General features: G+C 33.8%; 1 long non-coding RNA gene and 1 pseudogene across 1 annotated transcript; one reads left to right on the forward strand and one right to left on the reverse strand.

Moving 5' to 3' along the window:
* The window catches only part of LOC149789775 (uncharacterized), a 64,161-nt pseudogene that overhangs the window by 19,894 nt on the left and 22,945 nt on the right, over nt 1–21,322 (reverse strand).
* On the forward strand, nt 3,093–8,907 carry LOC149789776 (uncharacterized). Its single transcript, XR_016423721.1, has 4 exons — nt 3,093–3,188; nt 6,617–6,720; nt 8,247–8,323; nt 8,567–8,907. It is a non-coding gene; the product is annotated as an uncharacterized LOC149789776 (long non-coding RNA).

A 21,322-nucleotide genomic window follows, 5' to 3' on the forward strand; every position in this document is an offset into this window, starting at 1 on the left:
TTGGTATGGTGGTAAATTAATAGCAGCAGAGAGGGTACCTACCAACGTTGGTCGTCAAAAAAATAAACAAAAATAAATAAACACGTAGAGTACTTTATTTTTTCAGCTACTATTTCGAACTGAGGTTTTATTAGTACAATCGGTCATTACAGAAATAAAACATATCAAGGAAAAGTTCATTTGTAAAAATCTTGACCTTTCTACGAGATGATTTATTTTTGTTTGTTTTATTTGTTTTGTCGGAATTTTATGGTCTGTTCACCCTCTCTGCTGCTGTTTGTCTCTACATCCCCGTTTGTTTTTGTACCCCCCCCCCATTTCTAAAACTAGAACGTTTAATGTGATAAAAAGTGCATAGAACTGAGTCAATTGAATCATTTATAATTTATAACCTGACTGACCAGAATGGCCCTAATGCTGGCATCCCCTGCACCATTTCATGCTTAACGGACTTCCATACTAACACAGTGCCATATTGCATACACTATAGGCTAGTTTATTTCCGTCAGACAACATAATGACGTAGTTCATCCTGTTCGGTAACTGCTGAATAATTGCGTAAGTAACATAACGTTGAGAATTTGGAATTATACCCCTCTGCATATTTGAATATAGAAATTAAACTGCTTGTTAAATCCACATGAAAAGTAAATTTGTAGTTGTCATTATTTTCCTTTGCTTGATTTGACACTGTAAATATCGGAAGCAGACGACATATGTATGTACATCTGTAGTCGTGATACACCCCTTTACTGAAAATGGACTTGTCCAGAAACTGGAAATGGATCCGAGTATAACCGTCTATTACACTGAAAACTTCCGTTCAGCATGAGACGCGCATATGATGACAAAGATATTTCCACTCTACTCAGGGTCAGGTTAGAAACAATAAATCAATGAATGAATTGACTAAGTTCCTTGCATTTTTTATCACATTAAAGGTTTCCCATTATTTAAATCGGTCTTATTAGTTATATTCATTTGATAAGTGTTCACGCGTTTCTACTCCAAGATAGTAGTTTGTTTTCTGAAGTGTTTATGATTAACTTCATTTTGATTACACTTGATATAGGGTGAAAAATTCGTATAATTTCATGTTTATGTCATTGCTATTTTCTTTTTAGAAAGACATTTACTTCTTTTAAAGGGGCCGAGTGGTCTAAAGTACTGTTTGTTACTGATCACTGCCAACTCACCTCTGTCTGCGTGGGTTCGAGTCTAGGATTCGGCTAACATGGGTATGTGAGAAAGCTTGCCAGTAGCTTCTTATGGGTTGGTGGTTCTTCCAGGGATTTTTCCGGGTTCTTCTCCACCATTAATACTGGCCGCCATGCATAGCCTATTGTGTGCTGAAATATGGCGTTAAACCCCACAACAACAACAACAACTTGTTTTAAATAGTTGATATTCATTTTATATTCATTGTATATTTTACATAGCTGTTGCATACTTGCCAGAACGTCGATCATTTTCATTGCATGTGATTCAAAGTTGAAGCAACTCTGTGGTATTCTGAATCATCCCAACTTATTCCTGTTGTGTATTCCTGGTGCAAAATTGGTTGTAGATATCACCATATTTAAATCCAAAGTGTTAGACATTGTCCAAGCCCAAAAACCTGACCTGCTGATTCTTTACATAGGTTCCAATGATGTTGGAAAAGATGTGAACATTATTTACAAGGTATTTTTACTTGTTAGTTTTACTTTAGAAACATTTGTAATTATTTGTGCCCAATATTTGCAGCAGAACTATTATAAATTTGTATTGTATATTTAATTTATTATATCGATTTTACAGAGTAGAACTGGCTAGTGATGAATTCCAAATAATCTCTCTAATTATAATAAGACCATCATAATTTTCAAGAATATTTTTGCATGTTTAGCATTTATATTGTCTAGTCGTCCTACAGTCTAAGACATGGACCCTAATTGTTATGTTTTGGGGTCGAGGTCTTACTGTCGAATTAATGGTGCTTGTGTAGCATGTTTTGGTGTCACCTAGCATCATAATGAGAAGTCAGATTTCAGAAATATCTCATTTTTACAGCCCATATCAACACTTTTCTACAAATTAAAGTCATAATGTTTTAGCGAGATTGTTCTTACTCTGATGCTCTTTTTCTAATAAATTCAAATTTTCCCACAATCATGTGGACCTATTTTCAAGTTATGTTGACCTACATTTCATTTGCCTGGAATGTGATTTATGCCGGGAACGCCATAATTGGATTAAGTTGAAGTATGTTTCTTTAACAAAATGAATAAAAACATACAAATATAGAAGAAAGTGTTTCAATAGCTTTATTTCATTCAAGATTCTTGTCATACTTTTAACCGATTTTGGTATTCTCGGCTTCCAACAAGCTACGTTTATTAACTAACAACCCACCAAATACAACAAATATACAGGCTTAACATCACGAGGAGGGTAACATTAATTAGGTAATATATACATGACTTTATGAGAAAATTTGTACCATTGCATAAAATTTTTACATTGCTACAACAAATTTTAATAGTATGCATTGTTCCTAAATCTTGCCATATGATGTCAAAATGGGATAGTTATTTTTGCTTAGAGCTTGTTAGTTGAACAAAATAACCCTGGTAGCAGATGTTTCAATGTTAGGATCATTTTGTTTATATTTCCAAATACCAGCAGTTACCATGGTGATTTTCTGAAATTGTCAGATTTATTAGTCACATTTTAGTTTAGTTAATTCTTTCTGTGCATTTCTTTCAGTTGTTACAGAGACTTTATTCATCAGCTGCCGGAAACGAATCCCACACTGTTGGTCAATGTTTGGAATTCTGCCTCGAACCACCATTAACTTTAAATCTTTGCATTGAAACTCGACTGTTTTACCAGACTTACAAAGAGGATGTGCTGCACTAGATGATGGCATTTTTAAGCCGAGAATGTGATAAGTGCCATTGTGTTGACTATAACCCATTGTTTGATCGAAGTATGCATTTAGCACTTGATGGACTCAATGCAAACAGAAATGGTGCATATGTATTGAAAACAGTATTGGAGTCATTTGTTGTTTGTGTGGACATGGTGCAGATAAATAGCGCTGATTTTTTTATCCTCGGACCTGTGCCACCCATATGTCTTATGCAGATGTAGTAAAGCAGTTTCCATCCAGAGAGAAACTTAAGTTGATGGATTACAAGGATAAGGTGATTAACATAAATTATAGTTTTTACTTAAAACTTGCTTTTAACATGAATAAGGTCACGCAGTCATATCAGTCTATATTCTTTAAAGTTCTTTGGTATTTATTTCATTTTAAATTTTTCTTTGAATGGCATCTCCGTTACAGCAATTTGTCCATGTTAAATCATAATATTGTACCCCTACTTGTTTTTTAAAAAGTCCGAACTCATGTTTTGTTTTTTTTAAGAGACAGGTAAAATTATTAATGTACTTATTATTTATTTAAGAGTAATTGGACTGACCAAAGTACGGATAATTTGTTTATGTATATTGATAATGTTTTATAATTATGATATCCATGTTCTGCTTTATGGTTAATAGTCACAGGTTAGGTTAGGCCTACCACAGGCTTGTCCAGGCTCAGACTTTTGAATGATGTCTGGATTTTCACAAAGATTTCATGGAATTATTCATATGAAACATGATTTATATGATCATGTCATATCTACACCCACCCATAAATTTTAAAAGTTATTGACACATCTATTGTTCATAGATCAAAATTATTATACTCTAGCTTTATCTGTGCAGTAACATTCTTTGCTATAGCTATCTAATGCCTAATAGTTGTGCACTAATATGATATGTCTTCGGCATGTGTTAGACATCACTGCAGACCATGGGTGCACAAACCCTGGCCAGATGGCCGAATCTGGCCCACAAACTTGTTCTGTCTCTGGCATGTGAACAGTAATAATATTAAAGAAATGTGTCTGTGGCCCTCAAGTGGTCTTAGAAAATGCAATCTGGCCCTTGGCCAAAAATGGTTGTGCACCCCTGCTATAGACTATGACAAGGAAACCTTATACATGTAGTTATGTAACTGATACATTGATAAAGCTTCATTAAAAATCAAATAAAACAAGTAAACATCTTTCTCCGATGACTCGAATTGCTATCTGTCAGTTACAATACAAATGATGATATAAACCATGCCACTTTTTAATGTTAATGTAATCTCAGAATGTGCATGTTAATTTACAGTAAAATTATCCATTCATCAGTATATAATAAAATCATTAAGTGTGGCATATCTTTATTCACAGTACAAAAGCTCAGTATGTTCCTACCATCTATAATGGCATTATTTCTAAAATTACTATTTATTATTCAGTCATAACAAAATGTGTTCATCATTAACCAAATTGGTTTCTTTTTTATTTCAATTCATTTTAAGAATGTACACACGTTAGAAAAGAAATTTGTTATATTGTTACTACTAACAATATTTTTTGTAATTAAAAAAACATTTGCCTGGCCTGCAAAAGTCTAAAACAACTAAAAAGAATATATACAACACTCGTGCGATGGGAATTTTCAATTTTTAACAAAGGTACACAAATCGTATTGGGGTTCCTGTGGGTATTTATGAAAGCCAGTGGGTTTCAAAATTTTGTGAGTACTTAACTTATTTTTACTTCATTTGTACATATAATATTCAAACAATGTTGTTTACTGCTCTAATAACTGATTTATATTTTGCCCAAAATTTACATGAAACCTAAAAATTACAATATTTGGCCATCTTAGAAATTAAGGTTTGGTACTGTACATCTAATCTATTATGCAAGGCCATGCCTGCTATATTTTCCAATTATAGAGTATATAATCAATCTTGCAACTTAGTTAAAACATATATTAACTTATTCTGTAGATGACAAAACTGAATCTGTTCACTCATACAAAAACAAAATGTGCCCACTGATTATGTATTTGATTCAAGTTTGACTAATGTGCATGTGTTCATTAATACATACATTGTGTGTGTGTGTGTGTGTGTGTGTGTGTTATTACAGACTATTGGAACCTGGGTAAATGCAGCTTAAGTTTACATAAGTTGTTACTGTTTAATATTGTTATTTTTCTTGTCTTTTCCCTTTTTCCATGTGATATTTTTACATGAGCGGAAAAATAATCATCAGTGATGCTATTGTTGGCTGATAGTAATTTACTGACATCTGTATAGCTACTTTGCTATGTTATGATTACTAAGTCATCTGAGAATTGTTAACTGTTAGCGATTATTTACTGAACATAGACTGAGAATGGCCTATTCATTTCTGTATGTGAAAAACTGACATTGCCAGCAATATGAATCTATCTTACACTTTTTACATAAACAGCATATTTGCAAAATGTTAATAATAATGGAAATTACATTTTTATGTATCTTTATTTCACAATAATTTTTTGATATTAGAGTGAATATTCTTCACCAGATTCCACCCCTTACAGCCCATGTGTGCAGCCATCATTATAATATTGTTCTCATATTCCTTTTTTCTTTCCCGTGAAAGGCATGCACTTAATTTTACAGTTATGATTCCAGTGACACATTTACATGGTCTTTTATTTAACTGTAGCAGGTTTCCTTTTCTTATGTGTCAAGAATTAATGCTGATACTTTGAGAAATTTGTTTCTATTAAAAATTAATTCTCAGAAGATAACCATTTAAATGCTTTTGCAGATATATACTTTGTTATGCAGGTTAGAGCAGCATGAGATTTTAGTGAATGTCATTGAGGATGTTGCTGTAATTTTGTTGATTTTTAAGAAGCAATTTTAAGGTTTTTATATTTGTCTACATTGAAAAGTGTGACTCAATTACTGTCAGATATTTCTTTTCTCATTCATGTATCTTTGAATATAATAATAGTGCACTGAAACTTTAGAAAATGTGAATCACATGCTACTGTCAGCACAAATTGGTGAAATCACAGAAAAAAATTAATCAAGTGAGGCTATGAAAATATTTTGTCTAGAAAATCTACTGTGGCAGATAACAGTATTTTGGTCCTTATGAAGACCTTAATCATGATTATAGTAACTTTGTAATGACAATATTAACTGATTCGTTGTTACAATTGTACTTATTTGGCTGAAATATTTTATGTACTGGGTAACATATTAAAATAAACTTGTGCATAGTAACAGTGACAACAAGTTATGTTTGTTGGTTGCTAAACACTATTGAAGAAATGTATTTCAGCAGTGGCATGTGAAGCTGGAAGAGAAACTCTCAAAACCACCTACTGCATTAGTCATAAATAAAAAACAATTATTTCTGGTAACCTAACCATGTTAATGGTTACTTACCATGAATTTCTTTATGGTTAAGTTGTGAAAACCTGACCATTGGTGAATGATAACCCAACCCAACCCCCCTCCCATTATACACCCAGTTTTCTGTATTCACTGTTACATTTTTAAGGCCATCTTGATTATTATATGAGTAATTTGTGGAGAACAATTGAATGTTCAGAATATATTTTGTTTTCCACTTCTGTATTTACTGTTCTCTGGAACATACATGATATTTAAGGTTTAGTAGCAATGACAATAATTACTTATTTAAACATTTTAATTTTTTATGTTTTATCACTTTTGCAGGAACAGTTTTCTTTCCATTTTATTGAAGAATGGGAACAAGCTTTACCTCTAGGACAGTTATCAAAAATAACTACTGATCTGCATTTTTATGTCCAGTGCCATTGGTGAGATATTACAATAATTGTCATTAGAAATGCGCCTTGAAATTAACAGATAAATGTTTTTGGTTCACTGATATTTCTATCTATGACCTAATTTCCATGATCCATATTTTATGGTATAGTTAAACTTATGATTTTCTTATTTTTCTGTGATTTAGTTTTACCTTTATTAAACACGATATTTTCCATTGGTACACCAGCCTTGAATCACACTTCTGGACTTTTAAAATGCATATTTTCCAGATTGACAATAGCAGAACATTATTTTTTATTACATCTTACTGAAAACTGACCTAACTTATGGAAAAAATCAACTATGATACTGACACCTTGTTAGGGTTGGCAGGTCTGCTTCCTGATGTATCCATTTTACTTCCCCACCATTAAGACTGTCAGCCATATACGACCATTTAAGTGTCAACATTGGTATTAAAACCTCAATTCCACCACCATTACATCATTGCTTTGGTACCTAGGGAAAGTTTTTAATATTGTCAATACTAACATTAACTCAGTTTATGTATTTAAAAAAAAAATCAGCGAAAGTCCCTTTGATTTTATTTGAGTAGGAAAATAATGCCAATGTTGGCTGATAGTAATTTACTAATGGCTGTGACGCTGCTTTGTTACAACATGATTACTAAGTCATTGAGAACCGTTAACGCTTATTGATTATATACTGAATATAGATACCAACATACATTGATAATGGCTTATTTGTTTCTGCTAGGAGAAAACTGAAAGTGCCAGTAATATCAGTGTATATTATAGTTTGTTCATAAACTGCATATATATTTGCAAAATGTTTATAATAATGGAAAGTACATTTGTATGCATATTTGTTAAAATTAATTTCTTTTATAGATCAACATAAATATTCTCCAAATTCCATCCATTACAGCCCATGGGTGTATCCTTATCATATTGTTAGTGTTTTCTTAGTTTTCAATTGTTTTTTCTTTCTTGAAAGACATGTTTATTTTGACATTTATAATTCCACCAGAGACACGTTTATATGGTCTCTTTTTTTAACAGGTGTCTTTTTCTTTTGTATCAGGTTTGCTGATACTTTGAGTAATTTCATTCTGTTCGGGTTTTTTTGTAAGGAAGATATCTTTTTAAATGTGTACACTGATGTATACCTTTTTATGCTGATTCGATCAATATGAGATAATAGTGAATATTGGTGTTTATTCCTGTAATATCATAAACAGCTATTCATAATATATACAAGGGAATTGTTCAGTGTCAGTGTATGATTGTATCAGTCAGAAAGTTATTTTTTGAACCAACAATTTAAGAAAAGACTTGATTATAATTTGGGGTATTATAGTTTATTGTTGCAACTACTGTGAAAGTAATCTCTGTTCTGAAAATGAAATTAAGGATAATGTGGTAATTAGAATGGTAGTTAATAAAAAAATTATTTGGATGTATTAAACTTTTACATCTGACCATATTAATGTTGACATTATCTTTTGTTGTTACCGGTTGCCATCATTTCTTACCATCATTTAATTTTTTTTAAGGATCAACACATTCATGCTGCCTTTATGAACCAGTAGCCAAAAATGAAAGATTATTCCAGAGAATTGCCCCTGCAAAGGTACGTAGAAAATATAAAGTTTGATCTGTATTTCCTTATCCTATATTGTGTTGTGACTACTGCTTTTACAGTTGACCAGTAAAGGTAAACTCTTATCTTTAGATGTGATCAATTTTTCAACCACTATTCTAGAAATATAGTAAATAATAAACTGTTATTTAAAATAATACAGCTTGGTTATCATTTATGTCCTTTTCCTTTTGTAGTAACATTATAACTGTTGAAACTGCTCTTTCACTGTAGGTATTCAGCTGTTCTGAGTGTCCTGTGAAATTTACTAAGGAAGACTTCCTTTCGAACCATTACCTGTCCAGACATGTTCCTCATATAAGGGAAATGGAGAAGATTATGCGCATGTTTCTTAAGCATTTATGCCAAACTCTGAAATACCTGTTCAGAATTTAACCCAGTTAATTTTCTTATTGGCAACATAAATGCATTAAAATTTATGTATTATATATTTGGTGTTTTTAACTTGGAAATATGTGATATGAAGTTGTATTGGTTGCATTTTCCAGTATAGGTTCACAGGTATTGTTTTTTCCTAGAGTACTATATTAGCTCTCTTTTTGTCCTTAGGTTATGGCAGTCATCACCACTTTCAAATGAGAAAAACTTGTACTTTTTTTCCCCTTGAACATAACTACATCACATTGTACATTTTTAAAATTAAGTTATAAGACATGTGCTGGTTACAGACACAGTTCACGTTATTTCTTTGTCTATAGTGATCCAAACTGTATTTGCCTTTATGAGATGAATATTTCAAAATGCCACCAGTGTCCATACACTACTTATGAATGCTATACAAATGCAGTGCTCAGGAATCTGAGTAGCAAACTGCAGAATTTATTTCAAAGATACAGCTTCTATGAGAAAACTGGATACAGGATGACAACACAGAAGTTATATCTCCCGTGTCCAATTCTTTAGTGCAGGAAACCTCATTACATCCACCAGTTGTTAGCAATACAATTGTGAAAGAAAATGTGATTTATCAGAAGTTACCATTGCAAAAACTGTGTTTACAACCAATTTGGAAAAATCACATAAAGCCATTTGCATTGAATATGACATGATCACTCACTTAATAGAGTGCCATTTCATGGATTCAAAAAAAAAAGCAGCTTCAAGTGTTTGAGGATGCTGCTATCAATGTATCCACTTTTCCAAATTGTTTAGTGTAGAGGGGGACTTTTCATATTTACTTCTACTTAAAATAGAAGTGGACAGCAGTGAAGTACCTATTTATTATATATGAAATAATAATTTAAAGTTGAAGAAAATGCGTCAAATTTTGTTTTTGGAATTTTAGTTAATGCAACATTTTTAAACTCTGATAATCATGTATACAGTGCACATTAATACCTTCTTATCATCCTTTATTTGAAATTGTATTTGTGCACATATTAGGATCCCTTATGTTAACCAAATATTTCTGGATTTAGATAGATTTATTTGTGATTGTGATAATATCTTCCTTATGTGTATAGTATACAAGTTTTTTGGGTTTTAACACTCTAGCCAAGGGGTGGGCAAACTACGGCCTGAGGCCCACCAAGGGTTTTTGTGCGGCCTAGGAACAAGTCATCATTCGCACTGACTCTGTTTATGTTACTCTGTTTATTAAATAAATGTGCTTCTTTTGAAGTTTAAGTTTAAGTTTTCAAATATTAACAACATATTAACAACTGAAAATTAATTATGATGTTATTTAGAAAAACCTTTTGTTTTTGCTATTTCAAATATTAATTATTTTACTTAATGAACTATGCGCCCCTCGACAGGGTGTAAAGTTGTATATGTGGCACTTGCACTGGAATGTTTGTCCACCTCTGCTCTAGCCATATTGAAGAGTAGAATACTCTTGTCACTGTTTAATTATAATAGCATCACATTTCCTTGTATGCCCATTTGATAGTTTTATTAATATTTGTTTTCTTTATTATTATTTTCCATACAAAGGTAGCCATAGTTATGGGATCCATCCCACAGACTAGTAGTTCAACAATAGTACATAGTATTATATTATATTTCTAAATGCAGTAGCAAAATAATATGGCACAGAGAGAGAACAGGGGTGCAGAACTTTTGTCAAAAACACGTTGACAATGGGCAAGTAAATTAAAAAGTTGACTTGTCTGTATAAATGACCCTCTTGTCTTTGTTTTCATAGTGGAAGGCAGGACTGTTAAAAAGTTTACTTTTATTAAGCTGCACCATATAAATGCATGCAGTTGAGATCTGTGACAGGTGAAACACACCAGATATTTCATTTTCTCTTAGTTTTGTACTTTTATTATTAGGGTCTACAACTTTAACAAGAATGCATTCCCAGTCTCTAACTGCTGCAGAATCGATAGTAGCATCTGAAAGGACAAATAAGAATTTAGCTCTATATATTATATCCTCGACTTTTGTCAGTAGGTCATCAGATTTACAGGTTTTTTATTTGTACCTCACCAAAATTTTATCGTCTGCAAAAGATTTTCTCAGCCTTGCTATAGTATATGCTGTGTTAAACAGAGTCTTGTAAAGCTCAGTTTGGCTCACATTGTATTTATTGATCACTCTATCTAAATCACCCACATCTTCTTTATCAGATTTGACTTTTTCACTAAAACATTTTAATTGACATGTATTGTGCTTTGCACTTTTTGGTTTGTTAACAGTGCATCTTTCCTTGTGATAACCTGTTCTGCAAACAATCCGCTGGTTTTCGTTGGTATCAGAGCCATCTCTTACATGCATTGCAAGCTGCAATTGTTTGATCTTTGTGGGTATCGTGCCACAGAAACTTCTGCAGCCAAGAATCGTTGAAGTTCTATTTCTTTATTTATCATATTCCATGCTATAGTCCAGTTTAGTTTTAAGCTTTTTTTAATTGTAACATTTTATTCAACTTTTCTTCATCTTGCACATGCTTTATAAGAAAACAATCCATCCAGATGCATTCTGTGGAAAAGTTAACATAATCGCACATAAAATGGTTTCAAAGAATCAATTGAATGGTTCAAAATAGCAGATTCCTTGGGGGAAACTCTATCCTCCAGTCAGTGAAATTTGTTCTTGTGTAAAACAGCACTGTCTGCTTCCATTGTTTGTATCTACAAAACTTGTGGCTGCTTTCAGCCCTAATCAATACATATCAGTAAATAGACAATGCACTGGTATTGTACATGCTGGTAAGAATGAATGACATTTGACCGTGTCATATCAGAGACTTATAAAAATGGTACTAGCAGCTGCCTCACTTGGAACTTAGCATTAAGAGGTTAGTGTTAGGACTGATTGACCTGGTGACAGAATAATGTGACTGGGTAGGGCATGATGCTACATATCTGCAGCATGATGCCCCAGTGCTTGTCATCACTGCAAACTGTCACACTGAAGATATAGCGATTTGACTGAAACATTGCTAATGATGAGTTAAAAATTTAAAACACATACACTTAATGTCTTTTCTTCATTTATTTTCATGATTGTTAACTGACACAACATTTGTGGTATTAGTCAACAAAAAACTTAGTAGAGAGTCAGAAATCATTTCATTTCTTTGATGTATTAAGTTTGATAGCTGTTCCAATTAAGAATATTTCCATATATTGGACAGTTTGTTTTCCTTTTATTTATTATTTTCTCACACCAATACTAATTCTAGAGTGACTGCAAGTCAATTCATACTGGACATGATGACATAGTTAATGGTTCTCACTGCTCGGCTCCTTAAAATGCATTTAGTTCATCATGATATATAGTCAGTAATTATTTTGTTAACCCCAAACTTTTATTTACATTTCTATCCCATCAATAAATGGGTCTTGATTTTGCTCTGTTATATGATGTCCACGTGAAATTGACCAGAGCTATTTGCGCTTCGAATATTGACCCACTAATGTTTCTTTTTCATATTATCAGCTGTCGTCTGAAGTATCATTTTATAGTGAAACTCATCATACGTCTTCGTGAGATGAACATTTATAAAACTTTATTTTCAATATTTGTATTTGAACCGCTCTATTGATGTTACCACTGTTGAAAATTGTTAATGTTTCCTAAATTCTTTTATGCTGTTCTTGTGGCTGGGAATACATAATAAAAGTTTCAAATGGCTATTAGTTTGTTTTTCTCACCCATGCGACAGAAAAATCTAGCTGTTTTGCTAAACTTACTTTTCTTATCTCAGTCTAGTCGTCTCAGTCAAGGTGTCTATGCACTCAGAACTACTTTTTAAAAAAGAAACCCTTGTTGTCTGCTGCTGTGCCTGATGTAGTTGTTCTAAAATCAAACAACAAAAATATATAACAAAAAACATAGTAACTTATGTCAATCCATCTTTGAGAACACACCATACAAAAACATTGTGAGAAAGAGACAGTGATACACATGCATACAATGTCGAGATTTTTGATATTATGCTAGTTTGTTCCACACAGCATAGTAAATTTTATCCCATATGCAGGCATTGCTCAGTACATTTTCAGGTCAGTGTCATTAAATGTAGCAAAAGCTACCTAACTAGTTTTAGATACTTCGTGTGAAACAATATACTGTTTGCAACAATTAATGACACTGACATGACAATTTACTGTGCTACAGATGGGACAAAATTCTCATTGCTGTGTGAAATGAACTATGACAGAAAACACTGATCTGTGCACACAGACTATAGACCTATACACTTCATAGCCTCCCAACTCTCTTAACAACTACAGAAAACTTAGTAACAGCCAGAAATGTGTTATGTCAAACAAGCTTTATTCTAATTTTGTTAAGCATATCCATTGTGCCCCAGTTGAATCAAAAATATACTTACAATATTTAACGACAAATATTGCACTTACCAGCCAGAATGAATCATTTATCCATCGGCACATAGCCTCTACTACTACAAAAGAAGTGTGGGCCCAGTATCGTTCCATTATTTACAACGTAATTTTCTAAATCAGATCTGATGAAAATGAAAAATTCTCTTGTAATAAATATTAGTTATTTCTTGTTAATTTCATATAACATTCATATATTAAATGTAATAATACTTCAATATTATGCAACGTTTTATGTTGTTTTTGTGGGTTATTTTGGCTCATGCATAACTACTGTGTACTTAGATGACACGGTCACGCCACAGTCCTCGTACACGTTTGTATTAATGCACCACGCAAATATTTGCACGTAAACTATTTTTCAAAAGTGAGAAGTTATTTTTTACTTTAAAGGAAATTATTGGGTGAGAAAAAGAATCTTCGTTGGGTTTTGGACCGAGACTAGGAAATCCCCCTCGGCAAGCCTCGTGGGGAGACAATGTAACCCCTTGACAGGGATTGCCTTGTCTCGGTCCAAACACCAACATAGATTCTATGTCTCTTTCTCACTCTGTCTCCATATGTATGTCTCATGCTCTCTCTCTATATATATATGTCTATTTTTCTCTCTATCTCTTGCTCTGTCTCTCTTGTTCAATCGAGTGAGAGGCTCCCTCTTGCTCTGTCCCACTTATTCTTTCTATCCGTCTTCCCCCTGTATAACTTTGTCTTAGGCTTTCTCTGCTTTTCTTGCTTGATATCTCTTGTTCTGTCTCACTCGCTTTCTCACGCTCTCGTTTTCTCTCTTTCTGTCTCTCGTGCTCTGCGTCTCACTTCTCTGCACCTGTCTCTCGCTCGCTGTCTTTCACTCGTTCTTTTGCTCTGTCTCACGCTTTCTTTCGCTCTGTCTCTCGCTGTCTCGCTCACTGTATCTCTCTGCTCTTCTGTTATCTATATTTTGAGCGTCTGTGTACTGTATGCTATGTCCTGTTATTTCTAGTGTATGTGCACATTGGTTTTGGATTTTTCTTTATACGTATGACCCAGAAAAACATAGTTGACACCAACTCTTCACTAATTCTGTTGCTCCTAGGTAAATACGAGTTCACGCCTTACAAGTGATAAGGTGCGTTAACAAACACCGCAAGCACGTACGTTCAGCAAATGACTATCATCCATCCTGTACTCGTATTCTTCATTAGCGACTGTGACCCGCCCCCCCCCCCCCCGGTCATATAAACGCCGGTCACTTCTCTAGCCCGATGGCTACAAAGAACAGTTTTCAATTCAACAGACGGGTAATCTCAAAGTCTAAGCCACTGTATACTAATCATTTACAAATCCTCCGATAAGTAATTATTTACATTTACTACTATCCATACAATAAACATCCGATCAATTATATATATATATATATATATATATATATATATATATATATATATATATATATATATACATATATATATATATTAAAGTAACCGATACAAAAAAATTCTTGACAACATCGTATTCCTGAGTCCTGAGAGTGTTGACGATGTTAGCAGAAGACAACATTTAATGGTCATTACCTGTATGTTACATATTTTGCAATAGGAATTATCATCTGCAGATTAATTGAAATTTTATAAAACAAAAACTTTGCATACGTGTAACTGGTGTGAACACCACCAAGCAAGTCTAGTACTTGACGTGTCATCAATACCAGGGATACATCTTAGTTCCATATGATTAACTATGATTACAGACTTAACATTTATCCAGCATAGGAAACCTCTTATGACAAAATCGACATGTGTATCGTAGAACTCCGTTGATCCGTCCGCCCAAAACAGCTCCAAACACTCATTTCACATTATATGGGGGCTGTGTACATACAAACAGACGAACCATTTTTAATTAGGCCTCGCCAAGGCTGATTTAGCAAAACAAACCACATGACAAAATTCCACGAGTTACCGAAATATTGATGTTACTTCACAGATAACCCTAACCTTAACTCGAAATGACAAAATCCATTTTCCTACACAACCTCTGGACTGATTTTCATGAAGCAATTACCTATCTATCAGGCTCGATGAGACATGTATCGTATTGAAAACTGCATCCAGATTACCCTATCCGTTCGTAGGCTATTGACAGAAAACTGTAACCCTAACCCTAACCAATGCTACATCGATGGGAAATCACAAGAATCCGAATTTCTCCCAAACTACTAAAAACAATTTTCATGAACCAAGTTCCGATCTTTCGGGCTCTATGAGACACGTATTGCTGTAAAAGGTGCATCCAAATCATATTGTCATTGCGTTATTACTAGAAGCACATAACCCTAACACTAAACCTTAACCCTAAGTCACAAGAATCCGATCTTCTAACGAATGCATCGACCGGTTCTCACCAATGAGGTATTGTTGGATTACTCTCATGAAGACGCACCTTTGGACATAGGTATCATAGAATTCCGACGATCCGTCCGCTACCTTAGTACCAAACACTCGTTTCACATTATGGGGGCGTTGTAGGTCGCAGACATGCAGACGAACCATCCTTATGTTTGTCTCAACAAGGCAGATCTAGCAAAGCAAACCGCATGTTAAAATTCCAAGGCGGTTTCGAGATAATCAGAAAATATTGATGTGGCAACTTGGCCATTTTACCTCCAGCAGACCGTCTTCCGGTGCTAGTTTGCAAGACGGGCTTGATTGCAATTTATGTCGTACATGGTATGTTTTGTCACTCGAATCCAAATAACTCCATAAGCTCTCAAGCTACCGTCATAGGCTAGGTGTCTCAGCATGCGTATTTACTGGGCTCATCTGGTCGGTCCAATGTCAGCAAGCAATTCAAAGGGGTTACCAAAATATTCACCGAAAAAGATGAAATTCATCTAAAAATGACTTAGTCAAAATTTTATTGGAAAGGTTATAACTTAGTCAAAAAATCAAGCTCTCTATCTCATCAAAGTATTAATAGATTTATCTCCTTAGGATCCGTCGTTGGATACAGGTATCATAAAACTCCGATGATCCGTCTGCTCACTACAATACCAAACACTCATTTCGCATTATAACGGGTGCTGCAGGTCGCAGAAAGACATACGCACATCTTTACATAGGTTTACCCAAGGCAGATCAAGCAAAGCAAACCGCTTGAAAAATTCCCAAGATCTTGGGAAAATAGTTACTTCATGGGTAACCCTAAATCCTAACACAACATGACAAAAAATTAAAATTTTTGCTCCAAAATCTCTTGACCGATTTTCATGAACCAAGTACCTATATATCGAGCTCCCTGCGACACGTATTGCAGTGAAAAGACCATAAAAATCGCTGGGTCCATTCTTACGTATCATCATAAAACTGCATCACTAACCCTAACCTATGATAATCATAAGGGAAATCACAAGAATCGAATTTTCTCCCAAAGCACTTGGCCGATTTTCATGAAAGAAATGCCTATCTATCGGGCTCTATGACACACGTACTGCAGCAAAAAGCGCATTAAAATTGCCGGGTCCATTCGTACGTTATACCAGAAAACCGTAACCCTAACCATAACCTATATAAACATAAGGGAAATCACAAAAATTCAATTTTCTCATAAACCACTAGACCAGTTTTCATGAACGAAATATCTATCTATCGGACTCCATGAGACAAGTATTTCAGTGAATACGGTATCCAAAATGGTACTCTCTGTTCGTACGTTATACCTGAAAACCGTAACCCTAACCATAACCTATCTAAACATATCGGAAATCACAAGAATTAAATTTTCTCATAAACCACTCGACCAATTTTCATGAACGAAATACCTTTTTATCGGACTCCATGAGACATGTATTTCAGTGAATACGGTATCCAAAATGGTACTCTGTACGTACGTTACTACCGAAAAACCGTAACCCTAACCCTGTCACAAGAACACAATTTTCTCACAAATGCCTCAACTGATTTTCATCAGCGATGTATCACTGGATTCATCTCCTCAATATGCATTTTTCCATTATAAATTCTCTACTTGATTATTTCGATTCAAGTCTCTCTGCTTTTACCCCAATACATAGTTTTTAACAAATATCAAAAAGGTGCAAAATACTCTTTATTTTGTCAATGATAACCTATCAGTGAGTACTTATCTTCTATGCGCGGCATCCTTCACAGGCTTCTTGTTATATCAAGGATTAAATAAAAAATGACTCCTCTGTTACAACATTTTCTATGTGTCAAACCCTAAGTACATTGTTGAGTTCATCGTGTATACACACTTTCTAGGCACTTGCACTCATCTCCTGTATTCATATCATCATTATTCCCAATGTTAGATTAAAATACATTGGAAAGCATCCTTATGATTACCAGGGCCCAAATTTATGGAATAGTCTGCCTCTTCAACTTAATCATAATGTACCTGCAACACAATTCAAGAAAGCTCAGAAAACAACTTTTCTGCAGTGAATCGACTTGTGCTATTTTTCACCTGTATTCTTTTTTTAATGCATTTTTGTCACAGTATGTGGTATTTTCCATTCATACATTTATCCAGACTAAAAAAATATTTGGATTTCAATTATTATTATTAGTAGTAGTAGTACTTGTGCATACTAGTTACCACTGTCTGTGTAGGTTTGAGTCTCGGATTCAGACAATGTGGGTATGGCAGAAAACTTGCCAGTATTTTTTTCTTGGGTTGGTGGTTCTTTCCAGGGTTTTGCATTGTATGTGTCCTTTACATGCTACACTGTTACCATATTTTGTGCACAATAAAATTTTATGGTGTTTAACAAGCTCTTAAAAGAACTAATTGGCATCTTATGTTAAATTTCTATTTAGATTAAAAGAGATTTTTATTATTGGAAGATGATTTATGCATCCTTTCAAAACCTCTTCTCTGCTTAACCACTAATGTCATTATTAGAACAATGGTAGCTCACCATGAAGTGTATTAAGTATTTTGAAGGAAAGATGTAAGCCTTCTTCTTTAAGTCAATGCAAACACTGATGGGACTGAACTTTGGCCACATGTGTCCCAGTTAAATATTAACGTTTTACGCAGATGCTGTAAGAAATATTTAAGAATCTGTCTTCCCTGAATCATGTGGACGTTTATGGCAAATTTGTTCCATTAGATGTGTTACATCACACAAACATGGCATTAGTTCTATGAAACATTTAGTTTGTTGAATAAATCCTCAAGCCTCTATCAGTTAACAAATAACCACAATTGCTTGTTCAGCTTGACTGATATTAATGTCATTGTCATTCACTTAGTCAACAAATATTTTCTCAATCTTAAATCTGTTAGCATGTAGATTGCTTTCATGTTTCAGTCATTCTCCTGTTCTCACCATGAAAGTAAGTCAGCATATATACATTGTTTGAAGCGGCTGAAATAGACGTATTTTCCTCAATACAGGACCCGCACTTGGGAGAAGTAGACAGTTACGGTTTCGTAGTTTCAACTCAGGGGTGGGGTTGGGAAAAGAGTGTGCTGTTCTTTTAGCCATTTCTACATTTGTAACTGTACTGAACTGGAGAGGAAAAAAACCAAATGCAATTATTCTCTGTGAATTTAGCATGGCATTTTTTTTTATAGTCATGCATGCCAACTACCAAACAAACATAATGCAAGAAATTATTCTGTCTATGAAGTGCTGGTTGGGGTGGGGTGGGAATAGAAACAATAATGGTAGAATGATATGCGAGAAGGTAAAGAAATCAGCTGAGGATCTCACTCCAATTAATTCAGAACCCTTTATGCACCATAATTCCTATGATACAAATGTAGGAATTGAATAGCGATGGAATATAATGACAGTTACCCAGGTTTCTGTGAGTTATTCGGGTTTCTTTAGCTTTATGGGCTTTACGTGTTGGCAATATTAATGAGAGTGTATAAACCCAGAGCTTGTGATGTCTTACAGCAATCAGCCACCAGGGGCCTGTTTATAGTGGTGTCAAGCACTGGGGCATCATGATGTAGACATGTGGCATGATATCCCTCTTGGTCACATTACCCTGACACTGGGCAACCAGACCACCAGGGCAGTCTGAGAAAATAGTAGTCTTGTAATATATATATATATATATATATATATATATATATATATATATATATATACATACATACACCTCGTGAAATGGAAAATAATTTAACGAAAGGAAAATAAAGATTTTGCCTTATCATATCCCATTATTAATTTTATGTCTTGGCCTGTGCACTTTATATATAGGGACTAATACTGATTTTAATTTTAATGATAAAAATACATTTGATAATTGTGAGAAGGTAATTGTGAGAAGACAGTAGATATACAATCTAGGACGGAAACAGAAGTCAAATAAAATAATTTCTTTTGATTCAATTATTTCCCTATTTGAAGAAACGAATTGTGCATGCTTAGAATTATGACAATGTGTGGCCTAGAAGTATGGTCTTATATGCATGCAAGTAATAAAAGAAATGTATGATGTTAAATGATTTATTAATTTTGTTTATTTCACACAGAAACATTAAAGACCACAACATCTGAATACAAAATGAATTTGAAATCATGCAATAAAAAAGACATTGCCATTTTTTCATTTCTTTCCTTAATACTTATTACAAGGCCTCTTAACATGTGAAACAAGTCTTTATTTAAATGCAAAACCTCAAGCACCAAAAATGCAACTTCTTAGTATATAAATTTTAATTATAGTTACAACGAAATTAATGGTGTTTACAAATGACAATATAACTTATACACTCGTCAGAAGCTGTCCAGGTGTGTAAATTCTTGAAAAACGTTTGGGACACAATGGGGGTCAATGGAGGTGGGAGACTGGTAAAAAGATTTTGAAAAGCAGGACATCTTTTATGTATAGCATCTTACCTATCTGAAAACATTATTAAAGCATATACTGAATAAAATGGTAGCAAATTATGAAGAATGCAGTACAACTTGTCATTCATTTAAATCATTGTTCTAGACCTAAAGGACAGACATGGTAGGCATTTGTAGGCTGGGAAAAAGCCTTTCAGTGTCCAGGAAAGCCAAATAATGGTGGCTGTGACAAAAAGCCAATTCTAAATATTTCTAATGGTAAAATTGGAGTACAGCTTCTGCATTTATTGGGTATGCATTTTTTAAAGCTTAATATCTCAATTATTCATTTGCAAACACTCAGTGTAACTTTGACTACATTACTGTGTTGAGATTTAAAGTCTATAAAGCAATTAAAAGCCAAATACTGTATACTTACTGAAAAGAAAATTTACACTTACAAGGAATATACTTCAGTAATTTTCATCTGCACCCACATATTTTGTTTGCAGAGGTACATTGTAACATTATTTAAAAAGTTCAGGTGAAACACTTAACATGTATACTGTACTCTTACATTAAAGAACGGTACAATTTGCAATTGCAAATGACTTGCAGTCACAATTAGACAATTAGAAAATCTCAGTGACAATGTTTGGACTGAATACAGAAAATATATACATTTCAAAACATGTTAAACTAGGTAAGTAAATTATGAAACAGCAGTGTACATGTTTATACACAATGGATTTTTGTTACCAAAAGAACAATTTTTCTGGGAAATTCATCAGACTAAATTTTCACCACAAAACATTGGTCATTTGGATGTCGTTTTTCTAGAAAATCAATAAATGAAATTTATGGTATCCAAAAGTGGTTTACTGTTGCAAAGGCAACATTCTATCATGCATGTACATATTGTTCACTTTGTTACTTGACAGGAGGAACACATCCACTACCCACCGTTTCGTGCCCATAGGCAACTACTTTCTGCCCAGATAGCCACCAAAATATTTTATGTGAATACTCTTTGGACAACAATTATTGCCCATGGTTTGATGCCAGTTCATGTTTCATATAGTTATGAACATATATACATATTTAGTGCTTTAAGCCAATTACTGACACAAGTACAAGATATAAAGCATGCACACATGATAATCTAGTTATTTAAATAGTGGAGCTCCCCCCACCAAGATTCATTCAATTTTAGCTTATTTACTACATGTTCCATACTTTTTTAAGCTTTGCTTTTAGGGCTGTTCCATTTGAACATACATAGTACCCAGGGAAGGCAGTTTTAAAAAAATATATGTACATTGATTTCACAGATTTCATATTTAAATGATAAGAAAATTCTATACTGCATCAATGGGTGAGTATCCC

This window comes from Sinohyriopsis cumingii, chromosome 10 (genome assembly GCF_028554795.1).
Source record: "Sinohyriopsis cumingii isolate HCF-2022 chromosome 10, ASM2855479v2, whole genome shotgun sequence".
In the NCBI taxonomy this organism is placed as follows: Eukaryota; Metazoa; Mollusca; class Bivalvia; order Unionida; family Unionidae; genus Sinohyriopsis; species Sinohyriopsis cumingii.